Source organism: Brienomyrus brachyistius, chromosome 2 (genome assembly GCF_023856365.1).
Source record: "Brienomyrus brachyistius isolate T26 chromosome 2, BBRACH_0.4, whole genome shotgun sequence".
In the NCBI taxonomy this organism is placed as follows: domain Eukaryota; kingdom Metazoa; phylum Chordata; class Actinopteri; order Osteoglossiformes; family Mormyridae; genus Brienomyrus; species Brienomyrus brachyistius.
The window spans coordinates 37,482,442-37,499,155 of record NC_064534.1 but is presented as its reverse complement, the minus strand read 5'-3'; the positions used below and the strand labels follow the sequence as shown (position 1 = coordinate 37,499,155).

The 16,714-nt window shown below is 44.4% G+C and overlaps 1 protein-coding gene, 11 non-coding genes and 3 pseudogenes across 12 annotated transcripts in view; all 15 read right to left on the bottom strand.

Annotated features, from left to right (window-relative positions):
- Positions 1-16,714, bottom strand: part of LOC125712214 (uncharacterized) — a 433,528-nt gene that overhangs the window by 370,255 nt on the left and 46,559 nt on the right. The gene's annotated exons all lie outside the window — the stretch shown is intronic.
- Positions 527-645, bottom strand: LOC125735036 (5S ribosomal RNA). The gene has a single exon (XR_007394335.1). It is a non-coding gene; the product is annotated as a 5S ribosomal RNA (ribosomal RNA).
- On the bottom strand, positions 1,723-1,841 carry LOC125735991 (5S ribosomal RNA). The gene has a single exon (XR_007395275.1). It is a non-coding gene; the product is annotated as a 5S ribosomal RNA (ribosomal RNA).
- LOC125736638 (5S ribosomal RNA) lies at positions 2,919-3,037 on the bottom strand. Its single transcript, XR_007395913.1, has one exon. It is a non-coding gene; the product is annotated as a 5S ribosomal RNA (ribosomal RNA).
- Positions 4,117-4,235, bottom strand: LOC125736980 (5S ribosomal RNA). The gene has a single exon (XR_007396247.1). It is a non-coding gene; the product is annotated as a 5S ribosomal RNA (ribosomal RNA).
- Positions 5,316-5,434, bottom strand: LOC125737229 (5S ribosomal RNA). Its single transcript, XR_007396496.1, has one exon. It is a non-coding gene; the product is annotated as a 5S ribosomal RNA (ribosomal RNA).
- Positions 6,515-6,633, bottom strand: LOC125735990 (5S ribosomal RNA). The gene has a single exon (XR_007395274.1). It is a non-coding gene; the product is annotated as a 5S ribosomal RNA (ribosomal RNA).
- LOC125731063 (5S ribosomal RNA) lies at positions 7,710-7,828 on the bottom strand. Its single transcript, XR_007391352.1, has one exon. It is a non-coding gene; the product is annotated as a 5S ribosomal RNA (ribosomal RNA).
- On the bottom strand, positions 8,914-9,032 carry LOC125731745 (5S ribosomal RNA; annotated as a pseudogene).
- LOC125733190 (5S ribosomal RNA) lies at positions 10,111-10,229 on the bottom strand. The gene has a single exon (XR_007392544.1). It is a non-coding gene; the product is annotated as a 5S ribosomal RNA (ribosomal RNA).
- LOC125731215 (5S ribosomal RNA) lies at positions 11,311-11,429 on the bottom strand. The gene has a single exon (XR_007391496.1). It is a non-coding gene; the product is annotated as a 5S ribosomal RNA (ribosomal RNA).
- LOC125735035 (5S ribosomal RNA) lies at positions 12,507-12,625 on the bottom strand. The gene has a single exon (XR_007394334.1). It is a non-coding gene; the product is annotated as a 5S ribosomal RNA (ribosomal RNA).
- On the bottom strand, positions 13,701-13,819 carry LOC125734464 (5S ribosomal RNA). The gene has a single exon (XR_007393775.1). It is a non-coding gene; the product is annotated as a 5S ribosomal RNA (ribosomal RNA).
- Positions 14,898-15,016, bottom strand: LOC125731336 (5S ribosomal RNA; annotated as a pseudogene).
- On the bottom strand, positions 16,097-16,215 carry LOC125731577 (5S ribosomal RNA; annotated as a pseudogene).

Below are 16,714 nucleotides of genomic sequence, written 5' to 3'. Positions count from 1 at the left end.
TTCCATCCCTAATTCCTCTGTGATTCCCACTAACCTAAACATTAAGCTGGCATTGAAGGGTGTGAATTACCCCGGCCAATCTGTTCTTTTAAATACAGCTTTTAGCAAGTTTTGAAAGGAGAAGAGCAGAACTTGCTATGCCAATAATATCGAGTCTTCTGTGGCGAAGTGGTTTTTGCATAGAAAACAAAGCGGTCAGTTGAAGAGGAATAATATCAGTACTTTGTTTAAAACTGTGTGTAAAAAGCTGTCTCTTTATCATTAACAATAAGTTGTAAAACGTGAATGGGGAGTGACAGTCTTCAAGTTTGTGAGAAGATCGCGACCTGGTGGAATAAAGGCACGAACAGCTTACAGCACCTAGAATTACCAGGAAGTATTTAGAGTAAAACGGTTTCTAAAAGCTGCCTTTATGAATGAGAGAAAAAAAATATAAATATATATAAAATAGTAAAATGGAAGGGGAGTGATAGATTTAAATTAATCGTGAAGTGGAGCGCCCCCTGTATAAAGAAAAAGTGAGAAAAGCTTACAGCACCTGGTATTCCCAGGTGGTTTCCCATCCAAGTACTAACCAGACCCTACCCTGCTTAGCTTCCAAGATCAGACGAGATCGGGCGTGTTCAGGGTGGTATGGCCATAAGCGAGAGATGCTACCAAAAACAGCCATTTTGCATTACACGCGTCTATACATGCCAGTTAGTCCCATTGGATCCTACTCCTGGTTTTTTTTTTTTTTTATCTGACTCACACTGCAGCCCCACCATCCAATCGGCAGCGCCGGACCCACACCAAACATTCACCAAACTACTCAGCCGGCAGCCTACCACAATTATTCCATTCTTTCCGCATCCGCACACTTCCTTCTTTTTAACTCCTTTTCACTACCGCACAGGTTAATCGCCGCACGTCCCCCGCCGGCAAACATTACTCCTTTGCCTACTGCATGTAGGCTTCTCTTAACGACCCTCTGTTATCAACTCCGCTAACAGCCACAAAATCTCCGCCGCACGAAGCCCACTGGTAGCTGCTGAATCACATGCTTCCCCAAAACGTCGCGCTGTCAGAACACTGGGAGCTACACACACCAACAAGTCCATACTGCAGGCTGCAGCCAGATCAATTTTCTACATTCAAACATCGACGGCCTCTTCTCTCTAAAAATTCACCAGACCGCTTCTACCACCAGCAAAGAAGTTTCCATCCCTAATTCCTCTGTGATTCCCACTAACCTAAACATTAAGCTGGCATTGAAGGGTGTGAATTACCCCGGCCAATCTGTTCTTTTAAATACAGCTTTTAGCAAGTTTTGAAAGGAGAAGAGCAGAACTTGCTATGCCAATAATATCGAGTCTTCTGTGGCGAAGTGGTTTTTGCATAGAAAACAAAGCGGTCAGTTGAAGAGGAATAATATCAGTACTTTGTTTAAAACTGTGTGTAAAAAGCTGTCTCTTTATCATTAACAATAAGTTGTAAAACGTGAATGGGGAGTGACAGTCTTCAAGTTTGTGAGAAGATCGCGCCCTGGTGGAATAAAGGCACGAAGAGCTTACAGCACCTAGAATTACCAGGCAGTATTTAGAGTAAAACGGTGTGTAAAAGCTGCCTTTATGAAAGAGAGAAAATAAAAATATATATATAAAATAGTAAAATGGAAGGGGAGTGATAGATTTAAATTAATCGTGAAGTGGAGCGCCCCCTGTATAAAGTAAAAGTGAGAAAAGCTTACAGCACCTGGTATTCCCAGGTGGTTTCCCATCCAAGTACTAACCAGACCCTAACCTGCTTAGCTTCCGAGATCAGACGAGATCAGGCGTGTTCAGGGTGGTATGGCCGTAAGCGAGAGATGCTACCAAAAACATCCCTTTTGCATTACACGCCTCTATACATGCCAGTTGGTCCCATTGGATCCTACTAATGTTCTTTTTTTTTTTTTATCTGACTCACACTGCAGCCCCACCATCCAATCGGCAGCGCCGGACCCACACCAAACATTCACCAAACTACTCAGCCGGCAGCCTACCACAATTATTCCATTCTTTCCGCATCCGCACACTTCCTTCTTTTTAACTCCTTTTCACTACCGCACAGGTTAATCGCCGCACGTCCCCCGCCGGCAAACATTACTCCTTTGCCTACTGCATGCAGGCTTCTCTTAACGACCCTCTGTTATCAACTCCGCTAACAGCCACAAAATCTCCGCCGCACGAAGCCCACTGGTAGCTGCTGAATCACATGCTTCCCCAAAACGTCGCGCTGTCAGAACACTGGGAGCTACACACACCAACAAGTCCATACTGCAGGCTGCAGCCAGAACAATTTTCTACATTCAAACATCGACGGCCTCTTCTCTCTAAAAATTCACCAGACCGCTTCTACCACCAGCAAAGAAGTTTCCATCCCTAATTCCTCTGTGATTCCCAATAACCTAAACATTAAGCTGGCATTGAAGGGTGTGAATTACCCCGGCCAATCTGTTCTTTTAAATACAGCTTTTAGCAAGTTTTGAAAGGAGAAGAGCAGAACTTGCTATGCCAATAATATCGAGTCTTCTGTGGCGAAGTGGTTTTTGCATAGAAAACAAAGCGGTCAGTTGAAGAGGAATAATATCAGTACTTTGTTTAAAACTGTGTGTAAAAAGCTGTCTCTTTATCATTAACAATAAGTTGTAAAACGTGAATGGGGAGTGACAGTCTTCAAGTTTGTGAGAAGATCGCGCCCTGGTGGAATAAAGGCACGAAGAGCTTACAGCACCTAGAATTACCAGGCAGTATTTAGAGTAAAACGGTGTGTAAAAGCTGCCTTTATGAAAGAGAGAAAATAAAAAAATATATATAAAATAGTAAAATGGAAGGGGAGTGATAGATTTAAATTAATCGTGAAGTGGAGCGCCCCCTGTATAAAGTAAAAGTGAGAAAAGCTTACAGCACCTGGTAGTCCCAGGTGGTCTCCCATCCAAGTACTAACCAGACCCTACCCTGCTTAGCTTCCGAGATCAGACGAGATCTGGCGTGTTCAGGGTGGTATGACCGTAAGCGAGAGATGCTACCAAAAACAGCCCTTTTGCATTACACGCCTCTATACATGCCAGTTGGTCCCATTGGATCCTACTAATGTTCTTTTTTTTTTTTTTTATCTGACTCACACTGCAGCCCCACCATCCAATCGGCAGCGCCGGACCCACACCAAACATTCACCAAACTACTCAGCCGGCAGCCTACCACAATTATTCCATTCTTTCCGCATCCGCACACTTCCTTCTCTTTAACTCCTTTTCACTATCGCACAGGATAATTGCCGCACGTCCCCCGCCGGCAAACATTACTCCTTTGCCTACCTCATGCAGGCTTCTCTTAACAACCCTCTGTTATCAACTCCGCTAACAGCCACAAAATCTCTGCCGCACGAAGCCCAGTGGTAGCTGTTGAATCACATGCTTCCCCAAAACGTCGCGCTGTCAGAACACTGGGAGCTACACACACCAACAAGTCCATACTGCAGGCTGCAGCCAGAACAATTTTCTACATTCAAACATCGACGGCCTCTTCTCTCTAAAAATTCACCAGACCGCTTCTACCACCAGCAAAGAAGTTTCCATCCCTAATTCCTCTGTGATTCCCACTAACCTAAACATTAAGCTGGCATTGAAGGGTGTGAATTACCCCGGCCAATCTGTTCTTTTAAATAGAGCTTTCAGCAAGTTTTGAAAGGAGAAGAGCAGAACTTGCTATGCCAATAATATCGAGTCTTCTGTGGCGAAGTGGTTTTTGCATAGAAAACAAAGCGGTCAGTTGAAGAGGAATAATATCAGTACTTTGTTTAAAACTGTGTGTAAAAAGCTGTCTCTTTATCATTAACAATAAGTTGTAAAACGTGAATGGGGAGTGACAGTCTTCAAGTTTGTGAGAAGATCGCGCCCTGGTGGAATAAAGGCACGAACAGCTTACAGCACCTAGAATTACCAGGAAGTATTTAGAGTAAAACGGTGTGTAAAAGCTGCCTTTATGAATGAGAGAAAAAATATATATATATATAAAATAGTAAAATGGAAGGGGAGTGATAGATTTAAATTAATCGTGAAGTGGAGCGCCCCCTGTATAAAGTAAAAGTGAGAAAAGCTTACAGCACCTGGTAATCCCAGGTGGTCTCCTATCCAAGTACTAACCAGACCCTACCCTGCTTGGCTTCCGAGATCAGACGAGATCGGGCGTGTTCAGGGTGGTATGGCCGTAAGCGGGAGATGCCACCAAAAACATCCCTTTTGCATTACACGCCTCTATACATGCCAGTTGGTCCCATTGGATCCTACTAATGTTCTTTTTTTTTTTTTTTATCTGACTCACACTGCAGCCCCACCATCCAATCGGCAGCGCCGGACCCACACCAAACATTCACCAAACTACTCAGCCGGCAGCCTACCACAATTATTCCATTCTTTCCGCATCCGCACACTTCCTTCTTTTTAACTCCTTTTCACTACCGCACAGGTTAATCGCCGCACGTCCCCCGCCGGCAAACATTACTCCTTTGCCTACTGCATGCAGGCTTCTCTTAACGACCCTCTGTTATCAACTCCGCTAACAGCCACAAAATCTCCGCCGCACGAAGCCCACAGGTAGCTGCTGAATCACATGCTTCCCCAAAACGTCGCGCTGTCAGAACACTGGGAGCTACACACACCAACAAGTCCATACTGCAGGCTGCAGCCAGAACAATTTTCTACATTCAAACATCGACGGCCTCTTCTCTCTAAAAATTCACCAGACCGCTTCTACCACCAGCAAAGAAGTTTCCATCCCTAATTCCTCTGTGATTCCCACTAACCTAAACATTAAGCTGGCATTGAAGGGTGTGAATTACCCCGGCCAATCTGTTCTTTTAAATACAGCTTTTAGCAAGTTTTGAAAGGAGAAGAGCAGAACTTGCTATGCCAATAATATCGAGTCTTCTGTGGCGAAGTGGTTTTTGCATAGAAAACAAAGCGGTCAGTTGAAGAGGAATAATATCAGTACTTTGTTTAAAACTGTGTGTAAAAAGCTGTCTCTTTATCATTAACAATAAGTTGTAAAACGTGAATGGGGAGTGACAGTCTTCAAGTTTGTGAGAAGATCGCGCCATGGTGGAATAAAGGCACGAACAGCTTACAGCACCTAGAATTACCAGGAAGTATTTAGAGTAAAACGGTGTGTAAAAGCTGCCTTTATGAATGAGAGAAAAAAATATATATATATATAAAATAGTAAAATGGAAGGGGAGTGATAGATTTAAATTAATCGTGAAGTGGAGCGCCCCCTGTATAAAGTAAAAGTGAGAAAAGCTTACAGCACCTGGTATTCCCAGGTGGTTTCCCATCCAAGTACTAACCAGACCCTAACCTGCTTAGCTTCCGAGATCAGACGAGATCAGGCGTGTTCTGGGTGGTATGGCCGTAAGCGGGAGATGCCACCAAAAACATCCCTTTTGCATTACACGCCTCTATACATGCCAGTTGGTCCCATTGGATCCTACTAATGTTCTTTTTTTTTTTTTTTATCTGACTCACACTGCAGCCCCACCATCCAATCGGCAGCGCCGGACCCACACCAAACATTCACCAAACTACTCAGCCGGCAGCCTACCACAATTATTCCATTCTTTCCGCATCCGCACACTTCCTTCTTTTTAACTCCTTTTCACTACCGCACAGGTTAATCGCCGCACGTCCCCCGCCGGCAAACATTACTCCTTTGCCTACTGCATGCAGGCTTCTCTTAACGACCCTCTGTTATCAACTCCGCTAACAGCCACAAAATCTCCGCCGCACGAAGCCCACTGGTAGCTGCTGAATCACATGCTTCCCCAAAACGTCGCGCTGTCAGAACACTGGGAGCTACACACACCAACAAGTCCATACTGCAGGCTGCAGCCAGAACAATTTTCTACATTCAAACATCGACGGCCTCTTCTCTCTAAAAATTCACCAGACCGCTTCTACCACCAGCAAAGAAGTTTCCATCCCTAATTCCTCTGTGATTCCCACTAACCTAAACATTAAGCTGGCATTGAAGGGTGTGAATTACCCCGGCCAATCTGTTCTTTTAAATACAGCTTTTAGCAAGTTTTGAAAGGAGAAGAGCAGAACTTGCTATGCCAATAATATCGAGTCTTCTGTGGCGAAGTGGTTTTTGCATAGAAAACAAAGCGGTCAGTTGAAGAGGAATAATATCAGTACTTTGTTTAAAACTGTGTGTAAAAAGCTGTCTCTTTATCATTAACAATAAGTTGTAAAACGTGAATGGGGAGTGACAGTCTTCAAGTTTGTGAGAAGATCGCGCCATGGTGGAATAAAGGCACGAACAGCTTACAGCACCTAGAATTACCAGGAAGTATTTAGAGTAAAACGGTGTGTAAAAGCTGCCTTTATGAATGAGAGAAAAAAAAAAATATATATATAAAATAGTAAAATGGAAGGGGAGTGATAGATTTAAATTAATCGTGAAGTGGAGCGCCCCCTGTATAAAGTAAAAGTGAGAAAAGCTTACAGCACCTGGTATTCCCAGGTGGTTTCCCATCCAAGTACTAACCAGACCCTAACCTGCTTAGCTTCCGAGATCAGACGAGATCAGGCGTGTTCAGGGTGGTATGGCCGTAAGCGAGAGATGCTACCAAAAACATCCCTTTTGCATTACACGCCTCTATACATGCCAGTTGGTCCCATTGGATCCTACTAATGTTCTTTTTTTTTTTTTATCTGACTCACACTGCAGCCCCACCATCCAATCGGCAGCGCCGGACCCACACCAAACATTCACCAAACTACTCAGCCGGCAGCCTACCACAATTATTCCATTCTTTCCGCATCCGCACACTTCCTTCTCTTTAAGTCCTTTTCACTACCGCACAGGTTAATCGCCGCACGTCCCCCGCCAGCAAACATTACTCCTTTGCCTACTGCATGTAGGCTTCTCTTAACGACCCTCTGTTATCAACTCCGCTAACAGCCACAAAATCTCCGCCGCACGAAGCCCACTGGTAGCTGCTGAATCACATGCTTCCCCAAAACGTCGCGCTGTCAGAACACTGGGAGCTACACACACCAACAAGTCCATACTGCAGGCTGCAGCTAGAACAATTTTCTACATTCAAACATCGACGGCCTCTTCTCTCTAAAAATTCACCAGACCGCTTCTACCACCAGCAAAGAAGTTTCCATCCCTAATTCCTCTGTGATTCCCACTAACCTAAACATTAAGCTGGCATTGAAGGGTGTGAATTACCCCGGCCAATCTGTTCTTTTAAATAGAGCTTTCAGCAAGTTTTGAAAGGAGAAGAGCAGAACTTGCTATGCCAATAATATCGAGTCTTCTGTGGCGAAGTGGTTTTTGCATAGAAAACAAAGCGGTCAGTTGAAGAGGAATAATATCAGTACTTTGTTTAAAACTGTGTGTAAAAAGCTGTCTCTTTATCAGTAACAATAAGTTGTAAAACGTGAATGGGGAGTGACAGTCTTCAAGTTTGTGAGAAGATCGCGCCCTGGTGGAATAAAGGCACGAACAGCTTACAGCACCTAGAATTACCAGGAAGTATTTAGAGTAAAACGGTGTGTAAAAGCTGCCTTTATGAATGAGAGAAAAAAAAATATATATATAAAATAGTAAAATGGAAGGGGAGTGATAGATTTAAATTAATCGTGAAGTGGAGCGCCCCCTGTATAAAGTAAAAGTGAGAAAAGCTTACAGCACCTGGTAATCCCAGGTGGTCTCCCATCCAAGTACTAACCAGACCCTACCCTGTTTGGCTTCCGAAATCAGACGAGATCAGGCGTGTTCAGGGTGGTATGGCCGTAAGCAGGAGATGCCACCAAAAACATCCCTTTTGCATTACACGCCTCTATACATGCCAGTTGGTCCCATTGGATCCTACTAATGTTCTTTTTTTTTTTTTTTATCTGACTCACACTGCAGCCCCACCATCCAATCGGCAGCGCCGGACCCACACCAAACATTCACCAAACTACTCAGCCGGCAGCCTACCACAATTATTCCATTCTTTCCGCATCCGCACACTTCCTTCTTTTTAACTCCTTTTCACTACCGCACAGGTTAATCGCCGCACGTCCCCCGCCGGCAAACATTACTCCTTTGCCTACTGCATGCAGGCTTCTCTTAACGACCCTCTGTTATCAACTCCGCTAACAGCCACAAAATCTCCGCCGCACGAAGCCCACTGGTAGCTGCTGAATCACATGCTTCCCCAAAACGTCACGCTGTCAGAACACTGGGAGCTACACACACCAACAAGTCCATACTGCAGGCTGCAGCCAGAACAATTTTCTACATTCAAACATCGACGGCCTCTTCTCTCTAAAAATTCACCAGACCGCTTCTACCACCAGCAAAGAAGTTTCCATCCCTAATTCCTCTGTGATTCCCACTAACCTAAACATTAAGCTGGCATTGAAGGGTGTGAATTACCCTGGCCAATCTGTTCTTTTAAATACAGCTTTTAGCAAGTTTTGAAAGGAGAAGAGCAGAGCTTGCTATGCCAATAATATCGAGTCTTCTGTGGCGAAGTGGTTTTTGCTTAGAAAACAAAGCGGTCAGTTGAAGAGGAATAATATCAGTACTTTGTTTAAAACTGTGTGTAAAAAGCTGTCTCTTTATCATTAACAATAAGTTGTAAAACGTGAATGGGGAGTGACAGTCTTCAAGTTTGTGAGAAGATCGCGCCCTGGTGGAATAAAGGCACGAACAGCTTACAGCACCTAGAATTACCAGGAAGTATTTAGAGTAAAACGGTGTGTAAAAGCTGCCTTTATGAATGAGAGAAAAAATATATAGTTATATATATATAAAATAGTAAAACGGAAGGGGAGTGATAGATTTAAATTAATCGTGAAGTGGAGTGCCCCCTGTATAAAGTAAAAGTGAGAAAAGCTTACAGCACCTGGTATTCGCAGGTGGTTTCCCATCCAAGTACTAACCAGAACCTACCCTGCTTAGCTTCCGAGATCAGACAAGATCGGTCGTGTTCAGGGTGGTATGGCCATAAGTGAGAGATACTACCAAAAACAGCCCTTTTGCATTACACGCCTCTATACATGCCAGTTAGTCCCATTGGATCCTACTCCTGGTTTTTTTTTTTTTTCATCTGACTCACACTGCAGCTCCACCATCCAATCGGCAGCGCCGGACCCACACCAAACATTCACCAAACTACTCAGCCGGCAGCCTACCACAATTATTCTATTCTTTCCGCATCCGCACACTTCCTTCTTTTTAACTCCTTTTCACTACCGCACAGGTTAATCGCCGCACGTCCCCCGCCGGCAAACATTACTCCTTTGCCTACTGCATGCAGGCTTCTCTTAACGACCCTCTGTTATCAACTCCGCTAACAGCCACAAAATCTCCGCCGCACGAAGCCCACTGGTAGCTGCTGAATCACATGCTTCCCCAAAACGTCGCGCTGTCAGAACACTGGGAGCTACACACACCAACAAGTCCATACTGCAGGCTGCAGCCAGAACAATTTTCTACATTCAAACATCGACGGCCTCTTCTCTCTAAAAATTCACCAGACCGCTTCTACCACCAGCAAAGAAGTTTCCATCCCTAATTCCTCTGTGATTCCCACTAACCTAAACATTAAGCTGGCATTGAAGGGTGTGAATTACCACGGCCAATCTGTTCTTTTAAATACAGCTTTTAGCAAGTTTTGAAAGGAGAAGAGCAGAGCTTGCTATGCCAATAATATCGAGTCTTCTGTGGCGAAGTGGTTTTTGCATAGAAAACAAAGCGGTCAGTTGAAGAGGAATAATATCAGTACTTTGTTTAAAACTGTGTGTAAAAAGCTGTCTCTTTATCATTAACAATAAGTTGTAAAACGTGAATGGGGAGTGACAGTCTTCAAGTTTGTGAGAAGATTGCGCCCTGGTGGAATAAAGGCACGAACAGCTTACAGCACCTAGAATTACCAGGAAGTATTTAGAGTAAAACGGTTTCTAAAAGCTGCCTTTATGAATGAGAGAAAAAAATATATATATATATAAAATAGTAAAATGGAAGGGGAGTGATAGATTTAAATTAATCGTGAAGTGGAGCGCCCCCTGTATAAAGTAAAAGTGAGAAAAGCTTACAGCACCTGGTATTCCCAGGTGGTCTCCCATCCAAGTACTAACCAGACCCTACCCTGCTTAGCTTCCGAGATCAGACGAGATCAGGCGTGTTCAGGGTGGTATGGCCGTAAGCGAGAGATGCTACCAAAAACAGCCCTTTTGCATTACACGCCTCTATACATGCCAGTTGGTCCCATTGGATCCTACTAATGTTCTTTTTTTTTTTTTTTATCTGACTCACACTGCAGCACCACCATCCAATCGGCAGCGCCGGACCCACACCAAACATTCACCAAACTACTCAGCCGGCAGCCTACCACAATTATTCCATTCTTTCCGCATCCGCACACTTCCTTCTTTTTAACTCCTTTTCACTACCGCACAGGTTAATCGCCGCACGTCCCCCGCCGGCAAACATTACTCCTTTGCCTACTGCATGCAGGCTTCTCTTAACGACCCTCTGTTATCAACTCCGCTAACAGCCACAAAATCTCCGCCGCACGAAGCCCACTGGTAGCTGCTGAATCACATGCTTCCCCAAAACGTCGCGCTGTCAGAACACTGGGAGCTACACACACCAACAAGTCCATACTGTAGGCTGCAGCCAGAACAATTTTCTACATTCAAACATCGACGGCCTCTTCTCTCTAAAAATTCACCAGACCGCTTCTACCACCAGCAAAGAAGTTTCCATCCCTAATTCCTCTGTGATTCCCACTAACCTAAACATTAAGCTGGCATTGAAGGGTGTGAATTACCCTGGCCAATCTGTTCTTTTAAATACAGCTTTTAGCAAGTTTTGAAAGGAGAAGAGCAGAGCTTGCTATGCCAATAATATCGAGTCTTCTGTGGCGAAGTGGTTTTTGCATAGAAAACAAAGCGGTCAGTTGAAGAGGAATAATATCAGAACTTTGTTTAAAACTGTGTGTAAAAAGCTGTCTCTTTATCATTAACAATAAGTTGTAAAACGTGAATGGGGAGTGACAGTCTTCAAGTTTGTGAGAAGATCGCGCCCTGGTGGAATAAAGGCACGAACAGCTTACAGCACCTAGAATTACCAGGAAGTATTTAGAGTAAAACGGTGTGTAAAAGCTGTCTTTATGAATGAGAGAAAAAAAATATAAATATATATAAAATAGTAAAATGGAAGGGGAGTGATAGATTTAAATTAATCGTGAAGTGGAGCGCCCCCTGTATAAAGTAAAAGTGAGAAAAGCTTACAGCACCTGGTATTCCCAGGTGGTTTTCCATCCAAGTACTAACCATACCCTACCCTGCTTAGCTTCCAAGACCAGACGAGATCAGGTGTGTTCAGGGTGGTATGGCCGTAAGCGAGAGATGCTACCAAAAACAGCCATTTTGCATTACACGCGTCTATACATGCCAGTTAGTCCCATTGGATCCTACTCCTGGTTTTTTTTTTTTTATCTGACTCACACTGCAGCCCCACCATCCAATCGGCAGCGCCGGACCCACACCAAACATTCACCAAACTACTCAGCCGGCAGCCTACCACAATTATTCCATTCTTTCCGCATCCGCACACTTCCTTCTTTTTAACTCCTTTTCACTACCGCACAGGTTAATCGCCGCACGTCCCCCGCCGGCAAACATTACTCCTTTGCCTACTGCATGCAGGCTTCTCTTAACGACCCTCTGTTATCAACTCCGCTAACAGCCACAAAATCTCCGCCGCACGAAGCCCACTGGTAGCTGCTGAATCAAATGCTTCCCCAAAACGTCGCGCTGTCAGAACACTGGGAGCTACACACACCAACAAGTCCATACTGCAGGCTGCAGCCAGAACAATTTTCTACATTCAAACATCGACGGCCTCTTCTCTCTAAAAATTCACCAGACCGCTTCTACCACCAGCAAAGAAGTTTCCATCCCTAATTCCTCTGTGATTCCCACTAACCTAAACATTAAGCTGGCATTGAAGGGTGTGAATTACCCCGGCCAATCTGTTCTTGTAAATACAGCTTTTAGCAAGTTTTGAAAGGAGAAGAGCAGAACTTGCTATGCCAATAATATCGAGTCTTCTGTGGCGAAGTGGTTTTTGCATAGAAAACAAAGCGGTCAGTTGAAGAGGAATAATATCAGTACTTTGTTTAAAACTGTGTGTAAAAAGCTGTCTCTTTATCATTAACAATAAGTTGTAAAACGTGAATGGGGAGTGACAGTCTTCAAGTTTGTGAGAAGATCGCGACCTGGTGGAATAAAGGCACGAACAGCTTACAGCACCTAGAATTACCAGGAAGTATTTAGAGTAAAACGGTTTCTAAAAGCTGCCTTTATGAATGAGAGAAAAAAAATATAAATATATATAAAATAGTAAAATGGAAGGGGAGTGATAGATTTAAATTAATCGTGAAGTGGAGCGCCCCCTGTATAAAGAAAAAGTGAGAAAAGCTTACAGCACCTGGTATTCCCAGGTGGTTTCCCATCCAAGTACTAACCAGACCCTACCCTGCTTAGCTTCCAAGATCAGACGAGATCGGGCGTGTTCAGGGTGGTATGGCCATAAGCGAGAGATGCTACCAAAAACAGCCATTTTGCATTACACGCGTCTATACATGCCAGTTAGTCCCATTGGATCCTACTCCTGGTTTTTTTTTTTTTATCTGACTCACACTGCAGCCCCACCATCCAATCGGCAGCGCCGGACCCACACCAAACATTCACCAAACTACTCAGCCGGCAGCCTACCACAATTATTCCATTCTTTCCGCATCCGCACACTTCCTTCTCTTTAACTCCTTTTCACTACCGCACAGGTTAATCGCCGCACGTCCCCCGCCGGCAAACATTACTCCTTTGCCTACTGCATGCAGGCTTCTCTTAACGACCCTCTGTTATCAACTCCGCTAACAGCCACAAAATCTCCGCCGCACGAAGCCCACTGGTAGCTGCTGAATCACATGCTTCCCCAAAACGTCGCGCTGTCAGAACACTGGGAGCTACACACACCAACAAGTCCATACTGCAGGCTGCAGCCAGAACAATTTTCTACATTCAAACATCGACGGCCTCTTCTCTCTAAAAATTCACCAGACCGCTTCTACCACCAGCAAAGAAGTTTCCATCCCTAATTCCTCTGTGATTCCCAATAACCTAAACATTAAGCTGGCATTGAAGGGTGTGAATTACCCCGGCCAATCTGTTCTTTTAAATACAGCTTTTAGCAAGTTTTGAAAGGAGAAGAGCAGAACTTGCTATGCCAATAATATCGAGTCTTCTGTGGCGAAGTGGTTTTTGCATAGAAAACAAAGCGGTCAGTTGAAGAGGAATAATATCAGTACTTTGTTTAAAACTGTGTGTAAAAAGCTGTCTCTTTATCATTAACAATAAGTTGTAAAACGTGAATGGGGAGTGACAGTCTTCAAGTTTGTGAGAAGATCGCGCCCTGGTGGAATAAAGGCACGAAGAGCTTACAGCACCTAGAATTACCAGGCAGTATTTAGAGTAAAACGGTGTGTAAAAGCTGCCTTTATGAAAGAGAGAAAATAAAAAAATATATATAAAATAGTAAAATGGAAGGGGAGTGATAGATTTAAATTAATCGTGAAGTGGAGCGCCCCCTGTATAAAGTAAAAGTGAGAAAAGCTTACAGCACCTGGTAGTCCCAGGTGGTCTCCCATCCAAGTACTAACCAGACCCTACCCTGCTTAGCTTCCGAGATCAGACGAGATCGGGCGTGTTCAGGGTGGTATGGCCGTAAGCGAGAGATGCTACCAAAAACAGCCCTTTTGCATTACACGCCTCTATACATGCCAGTTGGTCCCATTGGATCCTATTAATGTTCTTTTTTTTTTTTTTTATCTGACTCACACTGCAGCCCCACCATCCAATCGGCAGCGCCGGACCCACACCAAACATTCACCAAACTACTCAGCCGGCAGCCTACCACAATTATTCCATTCTTTCCGCATCCGCACACTTCCTTCTCTTTAACTCCTTTTCACTACCGCACAGGATAATTGCCGCACGTCCCCCGCCGGCAAACATTACTCCTTTGCCTACCTCATGCAGGCTTCTCTTAACAACCCTCTGTTATCAACTCCGCTAACAGCCACAAAATCTCTGCCGCACGAAGCCCACTGGTAGCTGTTGAATCACATGCTTCCCCAAAACGTCGCGCTGTCAGAACACTGGGAGCTACACACACCAACAAGTCCATACTGCAGGCTGCAGCCAGAACAATTTTCTACATTCAAACATTGACGGCCTCTTCTCTCTAAAAATTCACCAGACCGCTTCTACCACCAGCAAAGAAGTTTCCATCCCTAATTCCTCTGTGATTCCCACTAACCTAAACATTAAGCTGGCATTGAAGGGTGTGAATTACCCCGGCCAACCTGCTCTTTTAAATACAGCTTTTAGCAAGTTTTGAAGGGAGGAGAAGAGCAGACCTTGCTATGCCAATAATAACGAGTCTTCTGTGGCGAAGTCGTTTTTGCATAGAAAACAAAGCGGTGAGTTGAAGAGGAATAATATCAGTACTTTGTTTAAAACTGTGTGTAAAAAGCTGTCTCTTTATCATTAACAATAAGTTGTAAAATGTGAATGGGGAGTGACAGTCTTCAAGTTTGTGAGAAGATCGCGCCCTGGTGGAATACAGGCACGAACAGCTTACAGCAGCTATAATTACCAGGCAGTATTTAGAGTAAAACGGTGTGTAAAAGCTGCCTTTATGAATGAGAGAAAAAAGAAATATATAAAATAGTAAAATGGAAGGGGAGTGATAGATTTAAATTAATCGTGAAGTGGAGCGCCCCCTGTATAAAGTAAAAGTGAGAAAAGCTTACAGCACCTGGTATTCCCAGGTGGTCTCCCATCCAAGTACTAACCAGACCCTAGCCTGCTTAGCTTCCAAGATAAGACGAGATCGGGCGCGTTCAGGGTGGTACGGCCGTAAGCGAGAGACGCTACCAAAAATAGCCCTTTTGCATTACACGCGTCTATACATGCCAGTTATTCCCATTGGATCCTACTCCTGTTTTTTTTTTTTTTTTTATCTGACTCACACAGCAGCACCACCATCCAATCGGCAGCACCGGACCCACACCAAACATTCACCAAACTACTCATCCGGCAGCCTACCACAATTATTCCATTCTTTCCGCATCCGCACACTTCCTTCTCTTTAACTCCTTTTCACTACCGCACAGGTTAATTGCCGCACGTCCCCCGCCGGCAAACATTACTCCTTTGCCTACCTCATGCAGGCTTCTCTTAACAACCCTCTGTTATCAACTCCGCTAACAGCCACAAAATCTCCGCCGCACGAAGCCCACTGGTAGCTGTTGAATCACATGCTTCCCCAAAACGTCGCGCTGTCAGAACACTGGGAGCTACACACACCAACAAGTCCATACTGCAGGCTGCAGCCAGAACAATTTTCTACATTGAAACATCGACGGCCTCTTCTCTCTAAAAATTCACCAGACCGCTTCTACCATCAACAAAGAAGTTTCCATCCCTAATTCCTCTGTGATTCCCACTAACCTAAACATTAAGCTGGCATTGAAGGGTGTGAATTACCCCGGCCAACCTGCTCTTTTAAATACAGCTTTTAGCAAGTTTTGAAAGGAGGAGAAGAGCAGACCTTGCTATGCCAACAATATCAAGTCTTCTGTGGCGAAGTGGTTTTTGCATAGAAAACAAAGCGGTGAGTTGAAGAGGAATTATATCAGTACTTTGTTTAAAACTGTGTGTAAAAAGCTGTCTCTTTATTATTAACAATAAGTTGTAAAACGTGAATGGGGAGTGACAGTCTTCAAGTTTGTGAGAAGATCGTGCCCTGGTGGAATAAAGGCACGAACAGCTTACAGCACCTAGAATTACCAGGCAGTATTTAGAGTAAAACGTGTGTAAAAGCTGCCTTTATGAAAGAGAGAAAATAAAAATATATATATAAAATAGTAAAATGGAAGGGGAGTGATAGATTTAAATTAATCGTGAAGTGGAGCGCCCCCTGTATAAAGTAAAAGTGAGAAAAGCTTACAGGACCTGGTATTCCCAGGTGGTCTCCCATCCAAGTACTAACCAGACCCTAGCCTGCTTAGCTTCCGAGATAAGACGCGATCGGGCGCATTCAGGGAGGTATGGCCGTAAGCGAGAGATGCTACCAAAAATAGCCCTTTTGCATTACACGCGTCTATACATGCCAGTTATTCCCATTGGATCCTACTCCTGTTTTTTTTTTTTTTTTATCTGACTCACACTGCAGCACCACCATCCAATCGGCAGCACCGCACCCACACCAAACATTCACCAAACTACTCAGCCGGCAGCCTACCACAATTATTCCATTCTTTCCGCATCCGCACACTTCCTTCTTTTTAACTCCTTTTCACTACCGCACAGGTTAATCGCCGCACGTCCCCCGCCGGCAAACATTACTCCTTTGCCTACTGCATGCAGGCTTCTCTTAACGACCCTCTGTTATCAACTCCGCTAACAGCCACAAAATCTCCGCCGCACGAAGCCCACTGGTAGCTGCTGAATCACATGCTTCCCCAAAACGTCGCGCTGTCAGAACACTGGGAGCAACACACCAACAAGTCCATACTGCAGGCTGCAGCCAGAACTATTTTCTACATTCAAACATCGACG